A 12,935-nucleotide genomic window follows, 5' to 3' on the forward strand; every position below is an offset into this window, starting at 1 on the left:
GTAAGGATGATTCATTATGAACATCAACAAACTGAAAACGATCAGATAAATAAGATTTAAACCAGCCAACCATATTGGCATATTACTAATTGATTTCTGGGATTCACCAAAGTTTTCTTATTTTTGCTCTTCTCTTCGGTAGGAGAACATTTTACGAGTGGTGGAGAGCACTCTTACCAAGATGAGAGAGAAAAATCTGGTTTTCACTGTCCACAAAACACGAGGAAACATGCATTTTAAATCTAAAGAGCATTTACATATGCATGAATTTCATTTCATCACATTTAGATTATGTGTTAGAGTCATTATAGTCATTGGATTATTAAGTTTCAGGGCTAAAACAATACTACTATACTTGTACCTGCAGCCGCCTTTGAATGGTGTATAGCAGTGAGCCACAGCAGGAACAGGAGAGTACCTCACATTCCCACTGCCACACCAGTCCTTATTGACCATAAAGCACACGCCTCCTCTCCTTCAGAGTCCTCTGCTCTGTCATATCAGCATATAGAAAAATAGTCACCTGGTTGAATGGTGCTGTCGAGGATGTGACTAAGTTTCGGTGTATTAAAGGATATTACAGTAATGAGTGACTCTCAGCCACACACCACCACTGTCCAAAGCCAACCACTTAAAGCACCACTAAGACTTACGAAATTGACATAGAGCCTAAATTTAGCACACACTTATTGGAGCTGACAGAGAGGCCACTGGAATCGTCGCGCCACATTAAAGTGAAGATGTTCAAGCGCAGATGAAACAATTAGTTGATTAATTAATAAGAAAATTAAGAGGCAGCTATTTTCTGATTTCTCATTCAAACAATGTGTGATAGTTCCACCCTCTCAAAATGAAGACTTGCTGCTTTTCCTTTTAATTAGTTTAATTATATTGATTTATCAATTTCATTTAATCTTTTCTGAATGGCTACTTTTTGTTTTAATACTTAAATACATTTCCCTGATTGTACTTAGATTCTTTTACTACTGCTTCTTACAAAGCAAATGTTTTACCATTGCTGCTTTTTGATTTTTCCTGTAACACCAGTACAGACACTGGTAAATCATGTTCACTTTGTTAAGTTTATTACTGCTTCTGTAAGTCAGTTTGGTAACACTACATAATACGGCCCGCGTCCTTAGTGCATACCTCCCGTTCACTTACCACCTACTTTACCCCAACTTCCACAGATGTATAGTGTAACTCCCGCTCACTTAACTCCTGGTCATTTCCCACCTACTTTCTCCAGTCTTACAGTATAACTCGTGGCCACTTACCATGTAATTCGCGGAACTTAAGCTGAAACTTCCGAATAATTTTAAGTATATTGAATGAAATAGTCTACTGTCCAATATAAACAAATGCCCTGCTCTTTGCTTATGGCAGTTGTGACAGTCATTTTTTGTAAGTGTCAGCAGGCAAGCTTCACTCATATTCCAGGGATTTATTATGTTTTGTCTTATAGCCTACTTAACTGTATGATTTGGAATAAGAATATGTTGAGAAATGGGTACATATTATGGAAATTGGCTCATAACAGGCCGGCTGGTATACAAAGCAAACTTACCTCTCTCAAATGCACATCTGTGGAAGTCTTGTATTGTCATCCCAGGATGAAACACAAACAATACAGTAATGTACTCCAGGGAAATTTACAGCATGAACGTCCAGTTTTTTGTGACACATCCATTACCCCAACCTGCCTCCTTATAAGCAGTCACAACTGCTTCTTTGTTAACTGTCATCAGCATATTGGTCATGTGATGGCAGCCCTTCAAAATACATGGTATATGTACGAATTTGGGTGCATTGCTTTTTGTAGGAAAACGTGAGAGCAGCCAAGAGTAAGAGCAGATTTGGGTGGTTAAGAAGGTTTGGTGCATCTGGAGCTGACCTCTCTTATTTTTTCCCTTAATAAAACATTAAGTATCAGAGCAATGTAAGAGAATGTTGCTGCATGAGGCCAGTGTGTGTCAGTGGACACCAGACACTTGTATTTCCAAATGAATCTGCTCATTGTCTGTTTAACTCTCGAGTGTCTGTCTCATCTTTCTGTTCATGTCACGCTGCTTTGGCTGCTAATGAAATCATTTCGAGCTTCAAATGATTTCACTGAGCTTTTGATGAAAGGGTCTGAAAATCCGAACAGACACAGACACATACAGCGAAAGTCCCTTTCGCCCTCATGACACCACTGAACACCGCTCTCTCCGGGAGAAGCATTTTGTTATTCATTTATCATGCGCTCCCTTTTCATGTCCACCTCAGCCTGACATGGCCTGCACTGTGTGGATGCTCAGAGCAAGGTGGACTCAGGGATTTGGGTTAAGGAGTCCTAGCTTTTGATGCTGAGAAATCAATCCTTTCATCCTGATTACTGGACACAAAGGAACAGGAGGAATATTTTATTTAGTGAATATGCTTCTTTCTGTGGTTGTGAGTATAAACAGCTTGAGCTCATATAAGCATCTAATTACAGTAGATTCTACAGATACGATATCTGTCAGACTTCTTAGGGCATAATATCTCAGCCTGTTTTACTCCAGAAAATCTTAATTTGCCACAGTGTCCGTTTGTTTCTTGGTGTGTAACCCCCTTCTGTCCTGTATCCTCTGTGCCTCTGTCCTTGCCCCAGGTCCCCCCACATGCTGCAGGTGCCGAGCAGACACACCCTGGGGACTTACACACCAAACCCAACCACCTGCCACCCACATACAAGCTCCATGTGTGTCCACACAAAAAGGTGTGTATGTTCAGGATTCAGATCTGGGCATCGTCCCCGCGGCCACTCAGCTGCTCGTCTAACTCAGTAGAGAGTGCGTGCTTGTGTGTTCATTCATGTTATCTTCCCATATGTGTGTGGGCCATCGGATGTGTGTGTTCCTACATGCCCATCTGCATCATGTTGCCCCAGGAAGAGCTTTGAGCCGTCCCCAGGAAAGCCCTTGGGAACAGGCTCAGTAAGGCTTCAGGGAATATGTGTGCAAAAGCTGTCAGATGGATTTGTGTCCATCACGGCTGCGTTTGGCCCAGGGGCCATGACAGAAGATCAGAACAGGGAATTTGTACAAAGAAGCAGCAGATACAGTGCAGACATAGCCCAACTAACTCACTTTAAAGTAGAGCAGTAACAGAGTTGTGTGTGTGTGTGTGTGTGTGTGTGTGTGTGTGTGTGTGTGTGTGTGTGTGTGCGCGTTCGGGGGGGGGGGGGGGTTACTCTTCTGTGAAGTTCAGCTTTGCCATACTGTAATGTTCTATAGAATTGTGTTTATAATTCAGTACCTCCACTTAAGCCTTAGATAATGCAGTGAGCATATACAATGGATGACAAATAACACAAGACAAGACCAACACTTTCAATTGACCTTCGTTCTAAATTTCATTCACTGTTTATTTGCAATAACGCCATAGTTGACTGCAACAACTGCAGGAGCGATATACAGTGACAACACTCATATGAAAGGCAGCAATGCTATAAACAGACTATATAGTTCAAGGCCATCCCTTTTCTCTTGAGATCCTGTCTGTGCTGTGTGTGTGTGTGTGTGTGTGTGTGTGTGTGTGTGTGTGACTAAAAGCCTCAGCTCCCTCACCCTCTCTCCTGCTTTTACTAATCATTGGATTTAGCTCTCTTGTATTTATACTTATCAGTAAAATGAAAGGCATTAATGATGAAATTAACTTATGGTGTGAAAGACAAAACAGTGCCATGTGCTTGTAAACACTTGACACTATACTCCCACTGAAATGTCTTGTACATAAGAAGTACTGTAGCGTTCTGTGCATGTGTGTATGTGTGTGTCGGGATGACAAGAAGATGAGAGAATACAGACACAACAGTTGCATCATGATTGTAACATCTGAGCCGTTTATGATTTATTTATGCATCTTATTTGTTACTGGGGTAGAGATGTTTTTGCTAACAGAGGGAAATGTATGGCTTAGAGGGAAGCAGGACGGAGGCATGGGTGGTTCCAACAAAAACGGCAAAACCAATGAATTATTACATTTTTTAGTCTCTGATTCAGGCAACTGGACATTCAGATATTTGAAGGAATAGTTTGACATCTTGGGAAATGTGCTCATTCGCTTTCTCTGCAAGATCAAGATGAGAAAATGAATACCACTCTCACATGTGTTAGTTAAATATTTCACTGGATCCAGCAACCGATTACCTAGTTTGGCCCTGTTCAAAAGTTACAAAATCTACCTACCAGCAATCAGGGTCACTGAATAACAGGGCCCTGTTGTTCAAAAACTCAATCTGGATCTGAATGATCCAAATTTGGGATCCCATGTTTTGCTGTCCAGGATCAGCTAATTCATCTCACTTTTGTGCCAGTTATTCAAAGCAACACTGGACTGAATCATACTGATTAAGATACAAATTTTTCAAGATTTCCACATCTGGATAAACTGTGCTCTAAATTGGACTCCATATTACAATGAAGGCAGTCTGCCAAAAACACATTGCAATTACCACTTATCACCTTAGGTGCTGCCAAAGAGACAGAAACTGAGAACTTTAAGATTATAGCTTAATTTATTTTAATTTCTCTTTGATTTTGACAGCAATTTGGATGATTATTTTATGGTGACAACATTTTATTTTTTTGAAAACTTTACAGAAAGGTGTAATAGGTTAGCCTAATGTTTACTTTGTTTAACAGCTAGTGAGATAAAGTAGACAAATCAAGTGCAAACTGTAAATATATATATATATATATATATATATATAATATATATATATATATATAATATATATATTTATATATATATATATATATCATTCCTGAAATCCATCCAGGGCCCAGTTGTTCAGAAGTAATCTGATCGGATTTCATCCCGGAGAGCACACCAGACAACCCAGAAGTCCAGGTAAAAAAGTTCATGGTGACGGCCCTCAAGATCCCAACGGAGACTGTCAACAACATCACCTTTCACCACGTCCACAGGCTCGGACCCCGAGGAGGTCAGCGTCCTCGTCCGATCATCGCCAAATTTGAACATTATCAGCAGAAAATGCTCGTTAAGAGTAAAGGACGAGAGCTAAAAGGCACTTCGTTCGGTTTGAACGATCAGTTCCCCAGGGAAATCAACAAGAGGCGGAAAGTGTTATATCCCATCCTAAAAGAGCACAGGCAGAGGGGAAAGAGGACCTCTCTTATAGTCGATAAATTATACATAGATGGGCAGCTGTTCCGGCACTCTACCACCACCCCATGGCTCTTCTAAATGAGAGTGCCCCTAAAACCACAAATCAAAGTAGAATCATGGCTTAATTGTATTATAAAAGGAAAAAGAAAGAAAGAAAAAAAAAAAGAACAAAAGATGTGTGTATGCATGTATATATATTGGGGCTGCACTATTTTGAAAAAAAAAATATCTAATTGCAATTACTTTGATATTGCGATAGTGATATGTTCTGCAATATTAAAGTGAATGGCAACCTATACATCATTATTTTCATTATCTTTGAAAAATATATCAAAATGACTAAGGTGCGGCTATCGCAGGGATCTGTACAAAACAGAGACATCTTCTTAAGTCTGCAGAATATAATATATAACCCACAACATCTCTGCAGCCTGACAATATTTAATCTAATATTTCATTCAAAATGGTATTTTGACACATTTCTCCTGCAACAAATAATTAAGCATTCCTGCAATTGCAATGTGATTAATTGTGCGGCCCTGGTATATATGTATGTATGTGTATATGTAGATGTATATGTATGTACATGGGGATGTATGGATATATATGTATATACTATAATGAACACAACACTGAACTAGTGAAAAGGAAAAAAGAAAAAAAAAAAATCTCACAAGGTGTGAACGTACACTTCACATACTCCACCCAGTATTCTCCCCTTTCTTCTCTTTTCTTCCCTCCTCCATGCCCCTAATCGTTAATCTGTATGCCCCTAATAATGATGATCCAGCCTTCTTTCACACAGTCTTCTCTCTACTATCTAACCTATCAGACAGCTCGACAACTATAATTGGAGGAGACTTTAACACAGTCCTAAATGCTTCATTAGACCGATCTAGTAACTCAGTACACACAAAGCAATCACAATCGGCTAAGGTAATACAGGAATATATGGATGATTTTGGGCTTGGCGATGGCTGGAGACTCAAATACCCATCGAAGAGGGAATATACTTTCTTCTCTCCTGTGCATCGCTCATTTTCAAGAATTGACTTTTTTCTCTTAAATAACTCCATCTCACAAAAAATTACCACAAAAATACACCCGATCATTATCAGCGACCATGCACCAATATCACTCAATCTGCAAATAGAAACCATCCATAAACGGTCCCCAACATGGCGCTTTAATATCTCTTTACTTAAAGACCCAGACTTTGACAAAATGGTGAGACGGGAGTGGGCAAACTTTCTTGAAGATAATGACTCTCCAAATTTATCTCCTTCTTTAATATGGGAAGCTGGGAAGGCAGTAATCAGAGGAAAAATTACATCATACTCCTCCTACAAGAAGAAACAGGAATTGCAAGCAGAAAAAAACATTGAGGAAAAAATTAAACAACACAGGAATATGCAAACAATCCAAGTGATCAAGTATGGAGCCAATTACAGTGTACAAAATTGCAACTGGACAATATTCTATCAAAGAAAACTGAATTTATCATACAGCAGCTAAGATATAATAACTTTGAACACAGTAACAAATCAGGAAAATTTTTGGCTAATCAGCTCCAATGCAATAAAGAAAAATCTCTGATACCAACAATCCAGGGGCCGTCCGGCAATTACACACAATCTCCCCAGGAGATTAATCAGATTTTCTATTCTTTCTACCGTAACTTATATTCAACAGTAAATAATCCAAACCCAGAAGACATTCAGGCTTTTCTCGATAACCTAAATTTACCTCAATTATCCACTGAACACAGAAACATCTTAGACGCTCCCCTGACTATGAATGACCTAGAGAGCGCATTGGACAAAATGCCAACAGGTAAGGCTCCAGCACCAGATGGCTTTCCTGCCGAATTTATAAAACATTTCTGGACAATATTAGCACCACTTTTCTTCAGGACAGTGACAGAGATCAAAAAGAACGGAGGTATAAGACCTCCCATGAATACAGCAGCAATCAAATTATTACTAAAGCCAGACAAAGACCCCACACGTCCTTCTAGCTATCGTCCTCTATCACTAATCAATAGTGATATCAAAATTATCTCAAAGGCACTCGCTTCTAGGCTGGAGAAAATAATCGCATCAATAATTCATAATGATCAAACGGGATTCATTAATGGCAGACACTCAAGTAATAACGTCAGAAGAGTTCTTAATCTGATGAGTGAAGTACAACGCGGCAACACAAATGCAATTATTTTGCGCTTGATGCAGAAAAAGCCTTCGACAAGGTCAACTGGTCCTTCCTATTTGCCACCCTGAGTGGATTTGGCTTTGTAGAGTCATTTATCCAGTGGGTATCAGCCTTATATAATTCCCCTAAGGCCACAGTCACCACCAACGGGATCATATCTCAAAGTTTCACTTTGCAGAGAGGAACAAGACAACAGTGGCGGAGCTAGACTTTTATCCTTGGGGTGGCCAGGGGGTGGCCAAGGCTATTTCAGGGGGTCCACAGACTACGACAATGAATTTGTTTCTCGACCAATCAATTGCAATCGGAGTCTCAAATGTTGAAATGTACATACTAAGCACACAGGAGATGAGATTTGTGTATATAATTTGCAGTTTATTAACAATGTACAAACAACAACACACAACTTGACTCAGGAATACAAATAAAATGGTCATGGAAACACAGTTAAGGGATCCAGAAGATTATTAGATGATGACTGCAGCTAACTAGCAAGTTTCAGGTAAGTAGACCTACCACTGGGTCCTCTTGGACCAGCAAAAGCAGTGCTGGACACAGCTGGCTCTGGGTCTGGCTCTTCTGGCTCACCAACATCCTCATCAGAATCAGAGGCCTCTGTGTCCTCCTTCGATGGAACTACATTGTATAGTGTAATCAAAATAAAAATGCAATCACCATTAAAAAAACAACACACATCAGTAACCAACATTTCAAAATATCTAAAACTAAACTTAATTACTGAACTGAGCATGTGACTGCTTCTGTCTATGCTCTGACCTGGTGATGATGGGCTGTGTTGTGCCTCACATTCTCTCTCCTGACTAGTCCCAGGATGGGAGCTGCCACCTATGTCTTCTGTGTCCTCCCTCAATGGAACTACATTGTATAAAAATAAAAAATATTAGTGTAATCAAAATACAACCACCATTAAAAAAACAACAACACACATTATCAGTAACCAACACTTCAAAATAACTAAAACTTAACTTCAGGGTTCCTACACATTACACATTTCCTACACATAGCAAAATTCCATACTGTTTCCAGGCCCTAATTCCCAGACTCCTCGGTAAAAAAATTAAAATAATTTGTGACATTTGAGTAATTAGATGTGTATCATGTGAATAAATTATGCAATTAATCATTTGTTTTCATTATTCTGAATTTGTATGCCATTATGTCACCAAATTATTTCCAGGAGATTGTAGCTAGGTACAGTAGTGCATACAAAATAATTAACCCAAATATCTTCAGATAACCCAGATAAGTATTAAGATAAATATATTTCCATATACAATAGTTTCCATTTTCCATACTTTTCCAGACCTGGAAATGTATAAAATCAAATTCCATACTTTTCCATACTTTCCATACTTGCGTAGGAACCCTGTAACTTAAAATTACTGAACTGAGCATGTGACTGCTTCTGTAGATGCTCTAACCTGGTGATGATGGGCTGTGTTGTGCTTCACATTCTCTCTCCTGACTAGTCCCAGGATGGGAGCTGCCAGGACTGCTGATGCCAGAGCTGAGTTCTGTCTGCCTTATCTTTGCCTGACTTGCTTCTCTTTAAAAAGAAGTCATATATCTTGTCCCCCTGTCTTTTCATTCTCAACTGACCCTATGAAAAAATAAGCCAGTCTTGTTACTCCTAGCATCACTTACAATCACACAATGTTATTAAATCCCCACTTCAAGCCTAAAAAATGTCAGGGCAAATAGACCACTGTAGATGTAAGTTTAATATTCAAACTTTTCAGCTAGTTGACAGGCTAGCTACCGTCTTCACGTTACATTTCATTTAAGCCAACAGGGCATGAAACAGCTAGCTGGCTGATTGTCTGCTAGTTTCATTCCTCTAAAATCATTGGAGAAACATGTAAATATAAATAGCAACCCGAATTAAATGTAGACGTTACTGTGGAGCAGCTGTTGGAAGCTGACACTGGTCATCTAGACGCCATGAGATGTAACGTTAACGTTAGCTTGATACCCGTGGCTCTCTGCTTGTAGCAAAACGATCTCCTATCTGAACACAAAAGTGATTTTAAACAGTAACTCATTAGGACACCACCGTAAAACTTACTTTAGAATGAGGATTTCACTGTCCATGAAGGCTATTTATCCTTCTTCTCTTCTTCTTTTTTGTCACTTTGTTGATCTCCTGTTCAAATCTGGCTCAAGGGACTCCAGCAACGATAAACGATCTTCCTCTTTTCTGTGGCGATTCTTCTTCTTCTCCTAATGAAGGTGGATTACAACACTTTGTGGTACATAGCGCCAACTACTGTACAGGAGGGACTTAGCAGTCAATAGGCATCACTGATTTCAAAATGCAACTGGCTCCTTTCGACAAGACGTGCGGTGCCGTGATATGTCAATCATCTGGGGTGGCACCTGGGGGGTCCAATCAGATTTCAGGGGGGTCCTGTGCTACCCCGGCCTCCCCTCTAGCTCCGCCTCTGCAAGACAAGGGTGCCCAATCTCACCTCTACTGTTTGCAATATTCATTGAACCATTGGCTATGGCAGTCCGTCAGAACAGCAAGATCATAGGTACCCATTCCACCAATTCAGAGCACAAAATTAATCTATATGCCGATGACATTTTACTTTATCTACAAGAACCGAAGTCGTCTTTACATGAAGTATTTAATCTCATAACAAATTTTTCTAAACTTTCCGACTACTCCATCAACTGGTCCAAATCGACAATACTGCCAATAACAGAGAACTCTTGGAATCCTGCAGACCAAAAATTTTCTTTCCCTGTGGGCAACATAAGATATCTTGGCATAAATATTTCACCCAAACTATCAGACCTGGTCCACCTGAACTTTAGCCCGCTGCAAGATAAGATCTGTGGTGACCTGAAGCGCTGGAATAATCTTCCTATCTCCCTTCTGGGATGAATAGCCACAGCCACTAGTCGAACTAGAACAGGCGGACTGCAACAACATAAAACTCTCTGACCTCCCGTTTATCACCACTACACTCAGACGTCATAACTGTTTTAAGAACCCAATGATTGCTTCCACCTTGTCAGCCTGGTGGAAAACACTAGAAATCATAAACTCTCAAATAGAACCTTGCTTGCTATCTCCAATTTGGCACAACCCGGATTTTGAAATTAACAAGAGACCTCTCCATTTTAGCACATGGGAGATGAAGGTAGTAACTCATCTCCACCACCTTTTCCAAGACAATATACTTATAACATACACAAACTTATTTCAAACTTTTGAAATAAGAAATGGAAATTTTCTACAATATTTACAATTGATAAAAACAATCAAGAAGAGAATTCCAGCGCCTCAGGATACTTTGCAGCCACCAGAATTTGCCAAACATATTACAAAGCTTTCTCCGAGTAATAAGAAGAACCTTTCTAAGATTTATAAATTACTGTCAAAGACCAGTTCTATACATTTACCAATTTTAAAATGGGAAAAAGAGCTGGGTGTATCACCGGACCCTGACTTCTGGACTCAGATATGCAAAAATACATTTAAGATGACAAGACACACTAATATACAACTTATCCAATTTAAAGTACTCCACAGAACACACATCACCCAACAAAAGATGAATAGAATGGGCTTTAGTCAATCTGACATATGCACTCAGTGTACTCAGAACACTGCAGACACCTACTTTCATGCACTCTGGTTATGTTCACCCGTCCAGCACTTCTGGTCAACAGTCACTCAAAAACTCTCCTCCATTTTGGACTGCAGGATCCCATTATCTCCCAACCTGTGCTTAATTGGTGACCTGATGACAATTGACCTCCCAAACAGCCACTGCAACTCTCTTCTTGTAGCTCTCGCCATCGCCAAGAAAACAATCCTAGTCAATTGGAAAGATAAACAGACCCTCAACATCAACCATTGGCTGAATCTCCTTGTAGAACATATTTCGCTGGAGAAAATATCTGCTAGCCACAGAAACCAATTAACATACTTTACAGAAAAATGGTCACCATTTATTCACTCACTAAACGTGTCTGTATAGTGCCACTCAGCCTGTGAGCATATGCCACCTGTACATATAAATATTACAACTCAAGAAAAACTGTTGTGTAATATGTAATGTGTTTCTGTTAATGATGTAACCCCTAATCTCTCTATCTCTCTCACCACAATTTACCACAGCGGTTCATCAGAATTCAAGGCCTTAAGCATGTGTTAGGTGCACCCTCTCTCCCTTGAATCCAGGCCTGCTCCCTGGCTCTGTGGGGGATCGTGGGGCCGGGCAGTTTCCCCTGGGGGGGCGGGTGCGTCTGGACTGCCCGCCCTGTGTGCCTGGGGGTGGTGGGTTGGGGTTGGCACCACCTTCTAGCCCCCCTCATCCATCCCTCCAGCCCTCGGGCCGGGCCTACACTGGCCTGGCCTCCTAAACCACATTTAGTTCACTTACCACACATTTCACACTTTTAACGCACCACATACATTCACTCTTCAAGGTGCAGACCACTGATGGATTGGGGGGCTTCACGTTAGGGCAGGCTATGGGACAGTGGTGTCCTGTAGCCCTCCATGCTGCCCCGCAACCCATCCTTATCTGTCCTCCAATTTTAAAGCACCACACACACCTACATCTTGGGGGACAGATGGGAACAGGTTACAGGTGCCTTATGGCTGCACAGGCTGCAGGACAGCAGTGTGCTGTAGCCATCAGCCTTGCCCCCACCTGTCTCCTATGTCCCTCAATTTTAATGCACCACATCACATTTATGGGCACTCACATTCACACTCACGGTGTAGGGTTAATGTTTCTCTGGCTCTCTGGGGGTGCTGGCCATTGCCGCCCCGGGTCCTTGGGCCTGCGTGGTGTCCGACGGCCTCTGCGGCTCCCTGGCCGTAGGGTCTGGGCGCTCCTGCGGCCTTGGGGTGCCTTACCGCCCGCCTTCCCCCGTGGGGCTGGGACATTGGCCCTGGACCATGGTGATGGTTTTCATAAACACACTGGGAGGGTTCAAATACACGCATGCAAGTTCGATACTTCAGCCCGTGACGCATCGCAAAGAACCGATGAGATCACTCAAAAAGGGCTCAGTTGCTTCTCAAACTTCTCCACAATCGGGCTTTCCTCCACCACCAGGACTCTCACATTTCTGGTGTTCAGTATGGACTTCTCTTTTGTTTTTGTCTTTTTTTTTTTTTTTTTCTTTATTATACATTTATTTGTTTATATTTGGTAATCTGTATGGAGCACAACAACCTCAAGGCCACAAAACATCAGCTACACTGCCTGTTCCTCCTGTTTTTTTTTTTGTTTGTTTGTTTGTTTGTTTGCTTGCTTGTTTGTTTGTTTGTTTGTTTGTTTGTTTGTTTTTTCTCTTTCTTCTCCGCATGCACTGTCGCTATATAACTCAGGACTTAAGCACCTGTCCCTCAATCCCCCCTGCTTGTTCCTTACTTTCCCCTTGACACACTATGATGTATCACGGCCCTCTCTGGCTCGTATTAGGAAGTTTTTCCAATAAAGGCTGATAGGCTAGTCTCCAGGGAGGGTGGGTGATGGTCACAACCACGCACAGTATGGGTATAAAATACTTGACTGCAA

The sequence above is a fragment of the Epinephelus moara genome, chromosome 5, assembly GCF_006386435.1.
Source record: "Epinephelus moara isolate mb chromosome 5, YSFRI_EMoa_1.0, whole genome shotgun sequence".
Classification (NCBI taxonomy): domain Eukaryota; kingdom Metazoa; phylum Chordata; class Actinopteri; order Perciformes; family Serranidae; genus Epinephelus; species Epinephelus moara.